Genomic DNA, 14,030 nt, shown 5'->3' on the forward strand with positions numbered 1-14,030 from the left:
GCAGAAAATCCATCCTGGGGTTTTCCAGATGTCTTGGGCCACAGCTCTCCCAACTGCCTCAGCCAGCATGCCAAATGGTCAACAATGGTGGGACTGGCAGCCCCCAACATCTTGAATGGGCAACAGGTTGTGGAAACTTGCTGGAGGGGAAACATTAACCCAGGCTAATAGTGCAGGACTTTCAAGTTGTTTAGCACCTAGGGAAAGCCTGTGGGGAGTGAGGGAAAATGATGTTTTCTCCTTTCTCACAACTGACCCCCTCGTGCAGGGCTACAGGGCTCTTCTCCCAGGGGGGCTGGAGCTATAAACAGGAGCTGTCCTCTTGAGGCTTTGTGATCCACTGCAATATTTTGTTTCAGATCTCACGCAGATCTTCAGGTTTATATCCCCTATCGTTATTGACATAAGTCTATACGGTGCAGCCAGCCCCCACAAATTAAAATGAGAGGCAATAAACGAAGTGTTGACCTTCTAGGAAAGAAGCAACATTACAGTCATAGCATATTTAAACACAACCTTTAGCACAGAAGCTCGGTGCTCTGGTAATGTTAATTAATTCACCTCTCCAAAAACCCAGCAAGTTGAGCAAGTATTACACATTCACATTACAGATAAAATAAGAGAGGTTAAGGGCTTTCTAAATGCCAGCTACTGAGTCAGCAGCACAACTGATATGTAGATGCAACTTCGCCTTTCCCACAGCACCAAAGTCTTCCTCTACAGAATTGAGTGCATAGTCTAAATGCAACAACCTTGTGGAAACTAAGCAGGTCTGGATCTCATCTACATCTGGGTGAGGAACTACAAATATATGGACTTGAGCTCTCCTTGCGTGATTCTCCTCTTCATTTGTGCTCCTGCTCTCTCACATCATGCAAGGGATCAGATAATAATATCAGTGGTACTCAGTAGCAGGTGTAACCAACCTGGTTCCCTCCATATGTGTTGGACTACAGCTCCCAGCAGGCCTAGTCAGCATTGCCAACAGGTACTCGGGGATGATGGGAGTTGTAGTCCACAACAATCGAAGAGTATTATGATGGTTACCTTGTTCAATAGCATCACTGGAATTTGTTCATGATGTTTGGGCCTGATGGGTGATCTGTTCTGTTCCACACTGCGTGCACACCCCACAAGAGATGGAACAGTTCTAACTGGAAGACGCTGTGCATTATGCACACACACTTTCAACATGCCCAGGGATCGCCTGAACAACTTAGCTGCCCTATAGATACCTAATGAAATGTTCTTTCCTATGGCTCAATGCATGTGTGGTTTGTTCAGCAAATTGCTTGGGTATGAGGAAGAAGACCATCTAATTTCTGTGGTGTGAGGTGGGGTGGGTGTGTTCCACTAAGGCAGAGATTCACATGGTCTATGTGCTGTGCCCAGAGAGAGCCTTATTTGCACCCGCAACTTGCAGCCAAAGCATCACACAATGAATTAAATGGCAACAACATCAAGTCTAGTTTTCTTATTACCATTGTGCAGCAGGAAGAGCAGTCACATCCTTGTTGCCATTGTCCTATTTTAGGGATTGACCAAATGTTGACATCAGTTATTAGATAATGAACCAGATCTACTGAGATCCAATGATTTGATCAACCACACCATTTCCACTCTTTCTGGTGCTACGAAACTGGGAGCCTGTTAAATCAAAGAAGAAATTACACCAAGCGAAAACACTGACCCAGCCTTCTTAAAATAGGTATATTTTATATTTATACTTTACATACTTTACATTTACAGGATTTACAGAGCTGCATCATTTTACGATCATCATTATACAAAGCAGTCTCGAAAGAATCATCACATTGCATTCTTTTCTCTCTTGAATTTTGAGCGTTGCCAGAAAGAGGGGCAGAGAGAGACTTTGCATCCATCGGCAATTGTCCTTCGATAACAGTTCCAGTGTGTATAAGCCGGGCGTTTTGCCCTTCCTGTCCCTAAGAGGGTCTCTCTGAGCTTTTGATATCGAACGTCTTCCTTCAGCATGCTCAGAAATCTTTCCTGGCCCAGACTCCCCAAATTGCAATTAGGATGACCATGACAATGAGTGTGTAGAGTGTACCGACGGCGGTTTGCTCATTTCGACACTGCTGTTTGCACCCACAAGAATTCTGCACTGCCTCTCCGGTGGTAGCAGCAGGTTTTGGCCTGTGAGCACGAAGGCAGTGTATTCTGCCGAAAGGAAAAAAGAAACAATAGATTTAGCCTGTTGCCACTACTAAAGTTTAAGGTGTTACTTTACAGAGAGTCTCTCCTAGCCCTACCTAAAGATGCTAAAGATTAAAGCCTAACCCTAATCTTCCGCATGCAAAGTAGATGCTCTCTTACCAAACCCTTCCTTTCCCCAGGAAGTGTCCTAACTGTGCTACTTGTGTCTTAACAATGTTGTATGAAGAAACCCTTAGTTCCTTCCATTGCATTGTTCCCGACACACACACACAAAACCAAACCCCATGTCAGCAGCCTCATTATTTATCCCCTAGTAGGTCTTTCATCACAGTAGTCTGAAGCTGCAGATAAAATATAGCATCATCCCGATCTTATGTAATTTGTAGCCCCGTCTCAGCTGGAATCCAATATGGGTATGACTTTCAGATATCCTCATACCTTAGGAATTTGTCTGTACCTACCTATCGGCGTTTATTTACCAAAGCCAGACTAAACGTATTTCCCTCGGAAGTTCTAAATGGCAGACTGAGAGGCATCCCCTATCAGAATAGGCTTTGGTTATGTTCCCAGGACGTTGATTGCATGAAGCAGATCCTTCTGTATTGTGGGCAATATGAGCAAGCAAGGGATCAACTGATCAAACCCTCACTGGCAAATTTGCCAGGAAAATCCAAAGCCTCCCATATTAAATATCTTTTGGAAGACAGGTCAGATGATAGTACACTGGCCGTGGCAAAGTTTATTTCGGAGGTTATAAGAAACAAAGATCATTATGCCCTAGATAAAACAAAATGACTGCCTTTGTTTCTTCCATCTGTCTGTCTGGTCGTTTTAACCATATCTAGTTTTGGTGGGTCTTTGGATCACAATAAAGTTTTGGTTTGAATATAGTACCAGCATCCATAACATTTGCCTATCATGATGGAAAGCTCTGCATGACGTGCTCTCCTTTTGCTTTCCCTTTTACCAACATGTTTCACCTACCTTCTAGAGGCATGCATTCTTTTTCCTTGGTGGATTGCTCTTGCAACTCTTCCCTGAAAGCGCAAAACCAGCCGAGATCCCGTCAATCAGTGACCTGAAAGCCCTCAGTCGGTAGCAGTGATGCTGACTTTGCACAGCTGAAGGAGGAGCGGAGAATTGAGATCCTCCGGGATACAACTTTGGAGCTGCTGCTGCTGCTGCTGTAAGTCATGAACTAACTAAACCAATAGCACGTTCTCTCCCCTCGCTGACTGCTTGGGCCATTATAAACAGAAGCAGCTAAGTCTCTGCCAAATGTGGAGCAACGAAAGAAGCCCTCCCCGTTTGTAGCATGCGTGCGTGCAGAAGGGAGGTGTGCGAGAAGTGGGGGAGACACTTGGCTGACAAAATAGACTGCTCTGTTTTCAAGCCGCCCCTTATGCAGGACACAGACATCTTTCCACGATTCTTCTCTTGTGATACAAGAACAGGAATTTCTTAAAACTGAGATCTTGCGGGTACCCCAAGGGCTCGCAATAGCCAGTCTGAGCGGGAGGCTTATTGAAAGTCACTTCTCAGAAATTAACTTCGGATTCTACACAATGGCATGTTTCTACTGGCATTGCACCACTTTGAAGGACAGGTGTGTGTCCCTAAATCGGGGTAGGCAACCTAAGGCCCATGGGCCGAACACGGCCCAGTCGCCTTCTCAATCCGTCCCGTGGATGGTCCGGGAATCAGCGTGTTTTTACATGAGTAGAATGTGTCCTTTTATTTAAAATGCATCTCTGGGTTATTTGTGGGGCCTGCTTGGTGTTTTTACATGAGTAGAATGTGTGCTTTTATTTAAAATGCATCTCTGGGTTATTTGTGGGGCCTGCCTGGTGTTTTTACATGAGTAGAATGTGTGCTTTTATTTAAAATGCATCTCTGGGTTATTTGTGGGGCATAGGAACTTGTTCATCCCCCCCCCCCAAAATATAGTCCAGCCCACCACATGGTCTGAGGGACGGTGGACCGGCCCATGGCTGAAAAAGGTTGCTGACCCCTGCCCTAAATAAACAAACTCCGACAGTCCCTCCCCAGTCCTCACACAGTACGCTGCCCAACAAACATATACAGCTTTATACCAGCAGGTTTGGAATAAAAGGAGTACAATTTCCTACATTACCTGCTCAGGTCTTCAGTACAGTAAGGCTTCTTTATTTAAATCAGGGGTATACAAGTTGCAACCTACCAAGCTGATACCCGCCAATGTTCCTCCGATGAAAATAGGGACATCCAATTCAATAATAATAATAATTAATTTATACCCCACTGAGTTGCCTCAGTCACTCTGGGCAGCTTCCAACAGATAAAAACATAATAAAACATTAAACATCAAAAAAACTTCCCTCTACAGTGCTGCCTTCAGATGTCTTCTAAAGGTTGTATCTCCTTGGCTCAGGGGTTGCAGAACTTCATACCCTCCAACATTTCTCTGATGAAAATAGGGACGTCCTAAGGAAAAGCAGGGGGCAGGGGTACCTTTACCTTTACCTTTAAGGAAAAGCAGGACATTCCAGGATCAAATCAGAAACCAGGACGGCTTCTGTAAATCCGGGACTGTTCTTGGAAAATAGGAACACATGGAGGGCCACCTTCCTGGTTCCTTTATCCTGTACTTTCTAAATTTTCAGTGTGAAAATCCAGCTCTTCTGGCTGGCCACAGATAGGAGAGAGAACAGAAGAGGGAAAGCAACATCAGAGACAGCGCTTTCACTCAAATCTTTTTCTGAGGGGTGGGGAACGTATGTCAAGTTTGCCTCTCCGCTGCCAAAAGCAAAAATAGAAAGATGGATTTTCTTCCTCTCCAACAGAAGTTCAAAAGCCATTGTTATGCTCTTTGTCATAGTTTTTCTTGGCTCTTGCAAATGTGAGCCAGCAGCTCTGACACATTTTGAAAAGCCCTGGCATTTCTGTAGCATACATTTTCTGAGCCAAAACAAATTATACTTCACCCACAGCTAATAATGTGAATAGGAGCAGCCATCAAGAGATTTTAAAAAAATAAATGTAAACAAACAAACAAAAACTGGTGTGAAGGGTCTTTAGGGCTTGAAATTTATGGAGAAACTTTAAAATGATTCACAACCTATAAAAAGCACTGTGCATTTAAACTCAAAGTGAGACTTGCCTGGAAAACTTTCATGAAAGCAATCCATCATCTGCTCTTCTTTTCCAGCGCTCGTAAGTGGAAAAGGAATCGTAAAAACCAACAGTAAAAATCAGGAGAAGGTTGCAGAAATGGAAGCGAGGTCCCAAGATGAAACTGATAAGATATTTATGAAATCATCTCCAGACATATTATTCCTAATTGCAATGTATGAAACAGGACAAATTGTGCTATGGCTTTAGTGACGCACTAAATATGCTTCATCGTTCCGGACTGAGAGCCAGAATAAGTATCGTGACTAAATTTATGGGCTGAAAGCTCATAGTTGAAAGCTTGGTCCAGCCCCAAATTTGCTAGATGGCCTTATGAGAGCCTTTACCTCAGCCTTGCGCCCCTTGCTCCATGTACAATGCTGGAATAACAGTCAAATCTGCATTTAGAGCACATGGTTTGCCCCAGTTCAGGATCCAAGGTGCCACAGGCTAGCTTAGCTCCTCCTCACCCACAGAAATCCCTGTTTTGGGGATTGCTGTTGGCGGCTGCCACCAGGAACCCCATTCCCACACATTCAGCAAGTGGAATAGGGGAGCACAACACTGGCATCACAGAGGGCAGCAGAGCAGGGCCCTGATCCAGGACCGGCCCTCCCAGGAGGCAAGGTGAGGCCTCGGGTGGCATGATCTACAGGGGCAACAGATACCAATGCCAACACTGATGCCAAAATCCAGCATTGGCTCAGCTCTGCGAGTGCAGCTTTCTCCCGATTGAAGTGCAGAGTGTTTGAGGACTGGGACATTTGCAGGGAAACCAAAATGCTTGTTTACAAAGCTATTGTACTACCAAGCTTACTGTATGCTTGTGAAACATGGACCACTTATAAACGCCATCTCCAACTGCTCAAAAGATTCCATCAATAGTGTCTCTGAAAATTTTTACACATCACCTGGGAAGACAGGTGAACTAATTACAAGTGTACTGGAAGAAGCAAAGATCACCAGTGTCAAAGCAATGATGCTTCAACATCAACTTTGTTGGACTGGTCGTGTTGTTTGGATGCCTGATTATTGTCTTCCGAAGCAACTACTCTATTCTGAACTTAAAAGTGGAAAGCGTAATGTGGTGGTCAACAAAAGAGGTTTAAAGACTGTCTCAAGGCAAATCTTTAAAAATGTAGTAAAAACACCATCAATTGGGAAACACTTTCCTGCAAGCGCTCCAATTGGAGAACAGCCTTTACCAAATGTGTCATGGGCTTTGAAGGCACTCAAACTCAGGACGCAAGGGAGAAATGTTCTAAGAGGAAGGTACGCTTGGCAAATCCACACCGTGACCAATTTCCGCCCAGAAACCAATGTCCCCACTGTGGAAGGACGTGTGGATCCAGAATTGGCCTCCACAGTCACTTACGGACTCATTGTTAAAACCGTGTTTATGGAAGACAATCTTACTCGGCTACGAGGGATCGCCAAAGAAGAAGAGGTGCTATCCCTGGACTGCAGATTCCTTCCCTGCTTGTTTATATGGTGGGTGAAATTTGGCAATGAGATACTACGACCCTCCACATCATAAAGCCACTATGATACCAACTTATGATACATTCTGAGGTTTAGAGTTCTAAATAGACTTTATCCCCAAAAGGACTATTTTTTTTCGTTGTTTCCGGTTTCTTCCTGACACGGTAAGGGTGAGTCAGCAGTCAGCATTTGTCCCCGCCATTTTCGCCTCTCTTCAATCCTTTCTCCCTCCTTCCCTGTCTTCATTTTCCTTCCTGCGTTTCTCTCCTCCCACCTCCCAAGGCAATCTCGCGTCGTCTTGCCTCTCCCTCTCCTGGCTCTTCTCAATCTCAATCTCATCGCTCTCGTTCTCCCCTAACTCCCTTTTTCTGCAATAGGGTGTGCTCCACCATAGCGGAGCACCTTCCCTCGACCCGTCTCTGAGCGCAGCACACCAGAAGCTCATTCTATGTCCTCAATAAGGAGGTCTTCTGGAAGAGAATGAAAAAGAGAGACTTTCTGTATCCGAGAAAGGTATAACAGTTCTCCCAATCCAAGTCATTCTATATCTTCGACAATGATGTCCTCTGGAAGAGAATGAAAAAGAGATTGACTTCACAGCCTTTCTCAACTAAGCATTCTAAACAATACCCAAACCCAAGGGTTCAGCCACCTCAGCTTTTGTAGCTGGAGTCAGTCAGGGCCCTGCCTACTGAGACGGAGTGAAAAAGGCCTGCAAGGCACAGCAAATACAGCAAGAAGGCCTGGGAGGTCTTTCCCGGGCATGAACCATAAAGCTACTAAGTGAAAAGTCCCAAGGTATGGAGATTCATTTACCTTCTTCAGGTGCTGGGCACATGTGCGGCAGCTGTCGTAGGGCTATTGCCTTCTGCAGAGGAAAGAGAAAGCTGGATCAGACGCCTTTTGTGACATTACAAAACCCACCATTAACGGGTGCAAGGGAGCCCACAAGCAGGCCCAAGCCAGGAAAGAGTGGCCTCCCTCAGGCCTGGGCCCAATCCCTTGCCCCAGAGGACCTCCATGGGCCCTGCAGCCTCCTGGGCAGAGGTGGAAGGGCAGCACCAGGGAAGAGGGCAGGCCATGCCTCTGGCATCATCCTGACACCCCAGGGACACACGCCACATTATTTGCATTAGGTGCTTTGGGAGCCTTTTGGAGGGTGGGGGTGGAAGTATTCAGAGACTGCAGAATTGGGGGCAAAGACCACGGTCAGCGGGCAGAGGGTCTGGGGGATCCACTCCCTCCTCTTTTGTTCCCCCCAGTACTAACCTCAGGCTTCGGAAGAGTCTCAAAGAGCTTCGGCACAACTGCAACAAGAGAAGGACATGGGGACAGGTTAGTTCGTCCCTTTGCAGCTTCCAAGATTATTCTAATAATCTTCTGCTTGGTTCCCCTGCTTCTACACTCCTCCTACAGGGGTGGCAAACCCCAGGCCTTGGGGGCCAGTCTTGGCCTGCAGCCCCCCGAATGTGGCCCTCTAGCTGACCACTGTCCCCCTGCCCTGTCCTACCAGCTGCCTCGGCCTCCTGCTTCCACCAGAAATGCTTCCTCTCCTCTCTCAGTCAATAGCATCTTCATCAACCCCACAAAAGTGACTGGCCACAGGGGTGGGTTTCCAGATGCTGGACCAGATGAACCTTGGGTCAAAGCCAGCAGTTTGGCTCTTTTGGGTATTTTTCTTACTAGCTTCCCCTCCCCCACAAATCCTATCCCCTGAGCTGCCCCCCCAGCCTATTCCTGCCCTTCCCTTCCAAAAATGGCACGGGAGGCACTTCCTCACCTGGGAGTCACAGGCTGCTTCTCGCGCTGGAGCGGGGCTACTTTCCTGTTCTTTCTGAGGCAATGGCACCTCCTAGGGGATCGGGCACCCCCGATGGCACCCCTAGGAGGGTGAATCGCTCCGTCACTGTGGGCAGATCGCCCCTCCTCTGGGTGCCCGTCTTCTTTGATGTTCTGGCTTCCCCCGCCACTGGCCACAGGCTGTTCCTTGTGCTGGAGCGGGGCCACTTCATTGCTCCTTTCTGGCTGCATGAAGCTTCTCAGCCACTTGAACCTAGAAGAGGTGATTCAGAACAGAAATACGTTTAGCCTAATAGAGAATTGCCAGCACATCCCTCCCAATTCCTTCCCTCCTGCAGCTGAATGAACTGTAGGACTTCATAACTCCTGCAAAGGGGCAGCCAAGAGCATTCAGGGCTTGGAGAGAAAGGAGGTACCAGCTCCTGCCATTCCAGGACCGAGAGAGCCTGGCTACCCTAGTTCAGGCCCTGATTGCTTCAAGACTGGATTACTGCCATGCACTGTACGTGGGGAAGCCCAGCCAGATGGGTGGGGTATAAATAATAAATCATTATTATTATTATTGTGCTTGACCTGGAAGCTGAAGTTAGTGCAGGATGCTGCAGCGTGAGTGCTGACAGGAGCGAGGCCTTGTCAACATTTAATATCTACATTGTTTTACCTTCTTGTAAACCGCTTCGAGGTGTGAGATATATATATACATGTATGTATACACAGTGAAGTGGTATATAGATTTTATGAAACAAACAAAATAAATAGGGAGATGGGAGGGATTTTTGCCCCATCGAATAGCAGAGCTTTGGGTCATTCACATCAATGGGCATTTCTTCACATAACACTTAATTGGTTTATGAAATTGGCAGCCAAAAGATGTGCAAAGGACGACTGCCTTGCAAGGTTGGAAAGAGGGGGCGTCACACCTCTACACTGAGGAAGAGGAGGAGAGTATTTGCGATTATGATCTGAAATAGATACAGTATGTAGAACTTCCAGGTTTGGAGGCAATCTACCACTGAAGCCACCTGTTAGAGGACAATCAACAGGATTGGGCTATTCCTTGTGGGCTTTCTGGATACATTGGTTGGCCACTGGACCAAACAGGCCTTTGCTCTCCTTTTCCTGCTATGCTATATCCCATGAAGGATTGCAACACTCCACCCCAAAGGAAAGAGAAACATTGCCAGCATTTAAAGGGTGCCTCCGCCTAGTCTTTGAAGGACAGCCCTGCCCAGAGAGGGAGGAGACCGCTAGGTGGGACCTCCAAGCATCAAGTGGTCCAAGAAGACGAGCAGGCCAAGAGAGGAAGGTGGTGGCGTCTTGCTTACAGACCCACAGAAAGGGCTTGATGGAGAGATGGAAGATTGAGGCGGGGAGACATGTAGTAGTTAGAGTGCTGGACTAGGGGGACCTGGAAGACCAGGGTTCAAATCTTCATGAAGCTCACTGATTGACCTTCAGCCGGTCTTTTCCCCCTCAGCCTAGCCTACTTTTCAGGGTTGATGTGAGGGTAAAAACTGGTGGCGGGGAGAACCATGTATGCCATCTTGAGCTCCTGGGAGGATGGCTGGCCTATGAATGTAAACAATGAATGTAATTGATGAGATGGGAGAGGAGAGGAAATAGGAAGGCAGGGAAAGAGTGTGGAGGAGCTGAGTTCGGGAGGGGAGTGACTGGTCAAGACAATTTCAGGGGGCTGAGGCTGTGCAGGGGATTCCAGGACCCCACCCCAGGAGACATAGAGAAGGGGAAGAAATCCTACTTACACTCTGAACATGGTGCCCAAATCTAAATCCAAATGCTCTGCTTACTCTCCAACCACCAATAGAACGTACGCCTCTCTCTCTACCTCTCCTCACTACCCCACAATGGACACCTGTAGTTGGTGGGTTTTAAGGGAGAAGCAGGAGATGTCACAAAGGAGGGCAGGTCATTGTTCCCATGGCAACCCACCCACCTGGACCCTGGGCCAAACTTACCCCTCCTGATGTTGCTTCAGAACTTTGAAGCACCTGCTGTTCCGTCTGCAGGTGAATCTTCTCTTTTGGAGTTCATGTTTTTATATCAGATCATTCTTCATTCAGCCCCATTTCCAAAGGGAGACAATCCCAAAGTCCCTTGAAATGCAGTAGAAGACTCCCAAGTCTAGGGGTGTCCATAGCACAGGATTAGACAATCTGCTTTGCATTATCCCCATCCTCATAGATAATCCTGGATGACCTCTCCAGGTGGGGCAGAGAATGTTCCCTGTCTGAAACCCGGGAGAGATGCTGCCGGTCAGTGTAGACGATGCTGAGGTGGATGGGTGGATTCTGGCCTCTGTAATGAAGCAATAGGCAAAGGGTCCTGAAGCAGAACGTGGGGGGGGGGCATCTGTCAGGGACTCTTCACTGTGATTCCTGCATTGCAGGGGGTTGGGCTAGATGGCCTTTGGTGTGACCCCCAGTTCCACGATTCTGTAATTCGAGGTTTGTACTCTGTACTGGGTCCTGGTATATTTATGCGGCATCACTTTTCTATATGCCTGCTTCACTCCTTGGAGACCTAGTTCATTCACCCTTCAAAAGCATGTCTTTAATGTGGTACCTCGTCAAACGTGCACACCTCATTCCTGGCATCTATCTGCCCTGTGCACACTACAAACACATTTGTATTACAAACAACAACAACAACCAAACAGCAAATCACCAATTCTGCATTGAACACACACACACACACACACACACATGATTTTCATTACATTTTCTGTTTTGCAATTTAGAATATTCATTTTTTACATAAACTAAACTATTCAGTATTCCATTACTGTATTACATCCATCAAAACTTATTTACATTGTTGAATTTATCTTAAAGCTGCCAATGTTTTCAAGTATACACAATTCCCCCCCATATATTCAATAAACATTTTCCAATCTTCTTTAAACGTATGTTTTTCTTGTTCTCTTATTCTATATGTTAGGTCTGCAAACTGTGCATAATCCATCAGTTGAAGTTGCCATTCTTTAGTTAGATGTTAGCCCTGCCCTATAAATCTGTTGATTAGAATTCCGTTCCTCAATTTAAAAAACCCCTGTTTAATTCCCCCCAGTGTGTTCCCTGGGTGTAACCCATGTCTGGTGATCTAGTAGGAGTGGCCCAAAGGGCCACAATAAATGTGATTATGTGTACCCCTGTAAATCCTTGAGTATGCTTCTAATAGAGAGATTATGGTAGCCTGTTACTTTATGAAACTGATGATTTTTCAACATGTGCCACCCTCGTTGGGGGCAGAAATACAGCTAATATGTAAATCACAAAGATACAGCACAAAGCTAGAACATAAGTTGCTCCGTGATGCAAATGGCTGCACGTGACACAGGTTCCCAACATGCACACTAACACAATGTATTCCTGCAAGGTCATCACAGAACACGGTGGGAATCCGAGCTAAGTCAGCAGAAACAGCCAATGCTTATGCATATGATTGATCTATCAACTTAAATGAGGTAATGATGTAAGATTGATGGAAATTTAAATGCTTTGTTTGAAACTTTATAAATACCACTGTCCGTCCACTGGGCGGGGTGCAACTTTTGTGGAGCTATCCCATTGTAACCTATTGCTTTGCAATAAACGTTGGACTTCTACCCCCCAGTCTCCTGAGTTTTCTTTATTAGCATAATGCAGGAGATAAGGCATTATTTGCTTACAACAATCTGAGTGCGCATTTGTGTGTATGTGTGCATATGGGCCAATAAATCATGGCATATGCCCCCTACGCTCAGCAGACGGTACCACACTTCTAAAAGATAAAGAAGCTATTGCACTGCACTGGAAAGAACATTACCAACATCTCTTTAACCACAACTTCCCTGTAGCTGCTGAGGTCCTCTCACAAATTTCGCAAAAACAAGTTAGAGATGAGCTTGCAGTATCTCCAAATCTGGGAGAGTTGTGTACTGCTATTAACCAAATGAAAAACAACAAAGCCTGAACTTTAAAATGGAAAGCGTAATGCTGGTGGTCAACAAAAGAGGTTTAAAGACTCTCTCAAGGCAAATCTAAAAAAATGTAGTATAAACACTGACAACTGGGAAACACTGGCCTGCAAGCACACCAATTGGAGAACAGCCTTTACCAAAGGTGTCATGGGCTTTGAAGACGTTCTAACACAGGACACAAGGGAGAAACGTTCTAAGAGGAAGGCATGCTTGGCAAATCCACACCGTGATCAACTCCTGCCCGGAAACCTATATCCCCACTGTAGAAGGACATGTGGATCTAGAATTGGCCTCCATGGTCACTTACGGACTCACTATTAAGACTGCGTTCATGGAAGACAATCATACTCGGCTACGAGTGATTGTCAAAGAAGAAGATAGATCTTTATTCCCCTTTGTTTCTGATGTCGATCTTCACTCCTCTCCTTCTTCCCCTGGCAGTGAAAGGGACCCCATTTCATGGTCCGCCGGGTGCCAAAATGCATTGGGTTTGCCCTGCCCTAATCCATACACACTTGCAGCCCCATACATGTTTGCAGTCTTAGGCTGCAGCCCTATATACACCCTTGCTAGGAAGAAACCCTCATGAAATTCAATGGGACAGACTTCAGAGTAAATGCACATAGGATTGAGCTGCAAAGTGGCAAACCAAAGCACGCTTACTAAGGAAAAAGCCCATTGAACACCATGGGACTTTCTCCTGAGATAGCTAGCATAGATTGACAGTGTCATTCACAGGCAATCTGGGCTATGATGCTATCAGCTTCTCTGCTAACCCAATCTGTTTGAAAAACACGAATCTAGACACAAAACAGCAGCTCATGGATTTAAGAGATTGCTAACATGCACAATTATTGAATCATGCATTAGCACTTATCTTGCTGACAGCAGAGAGGAACACGTATTTATTTCCTGAATTTATAAGATTGTTACTTTGCACCGTTATGCATAAGAACCTTTATTTCTCACGACAGAGAGTAACACGTATCTCTCCCTTGGATTTATTTCACTCGTTTCCTGGCAAAAGTGTGCAAACTTAGTTCAGTTTTTCACATATCTATTGACCCCAAATAGTGAGCCTCACTGAATCATTTGAACCCAACGCTGTTCGTATCCTGTTGGCCTTTCACAAGCAATCGGGTCAAAGAACACGCGTCGACTTTCAGCTGGGCGAAAGCCGGCAGGGAGCGCTGCGAGCGGTCTTTGCCGGGACTAAGCACCAAGGGAACGCCTCTCTGGGAATTCAAATCTCCAGTTCTCCACGGAACGTCGGGCGAAGAGGGGAAAAAAATAAAGTCGTTTTCCTAGAGCGGCCGTTTCCACGCTGACGACGTCGCTTAACGGGGGAAGTACGTGAACTACAACTTCCATCTATGCCTCTGATGAGAGTTGATTGCGGGGCGGAGTCCGCGACTTGGCTTCTCTGCAATTGGCCGCGGTC

General features: G+C 46.1%; 1 long non-coding RNA gene across 1 annotated transcript; it reads right to left on the bottom strand.

Annotated features, from left to right (window-relative positions):
- Positions 1–1,696: 1,696 nt before the first annotated feature.
- Positions 1,697–3,798, bottom strand: LOC128422317 (uncharacterized). The gene is made up of 2 exons (XR_008332475.1): positions 3,163–3,798; positions 1,697–2,181 (listed from the first exon to the last, which is right to left on the bottom strand). It is a non-coding gene; the product is annotated as an uncharacterized LOC128422317 (long non-coding RNA).
- Between the last annotated feature and the right edge of the window lie 10,232 nt (positions 3,799–14,030).

This window comes from Podarcis raffonei, chromosome 10, assembly GCF_027172205.1.
Source record: "Podarcis raffonei isolate rPodRaf1 chromosome 10, rPodRaf1.pri, whole genome shotgun sequence".
NCBI lineage: Eukaryota > Metazoa > Chordata > Lepidosauria > Squamata > Lacertidae > Podarcis > Podarcis raffonei.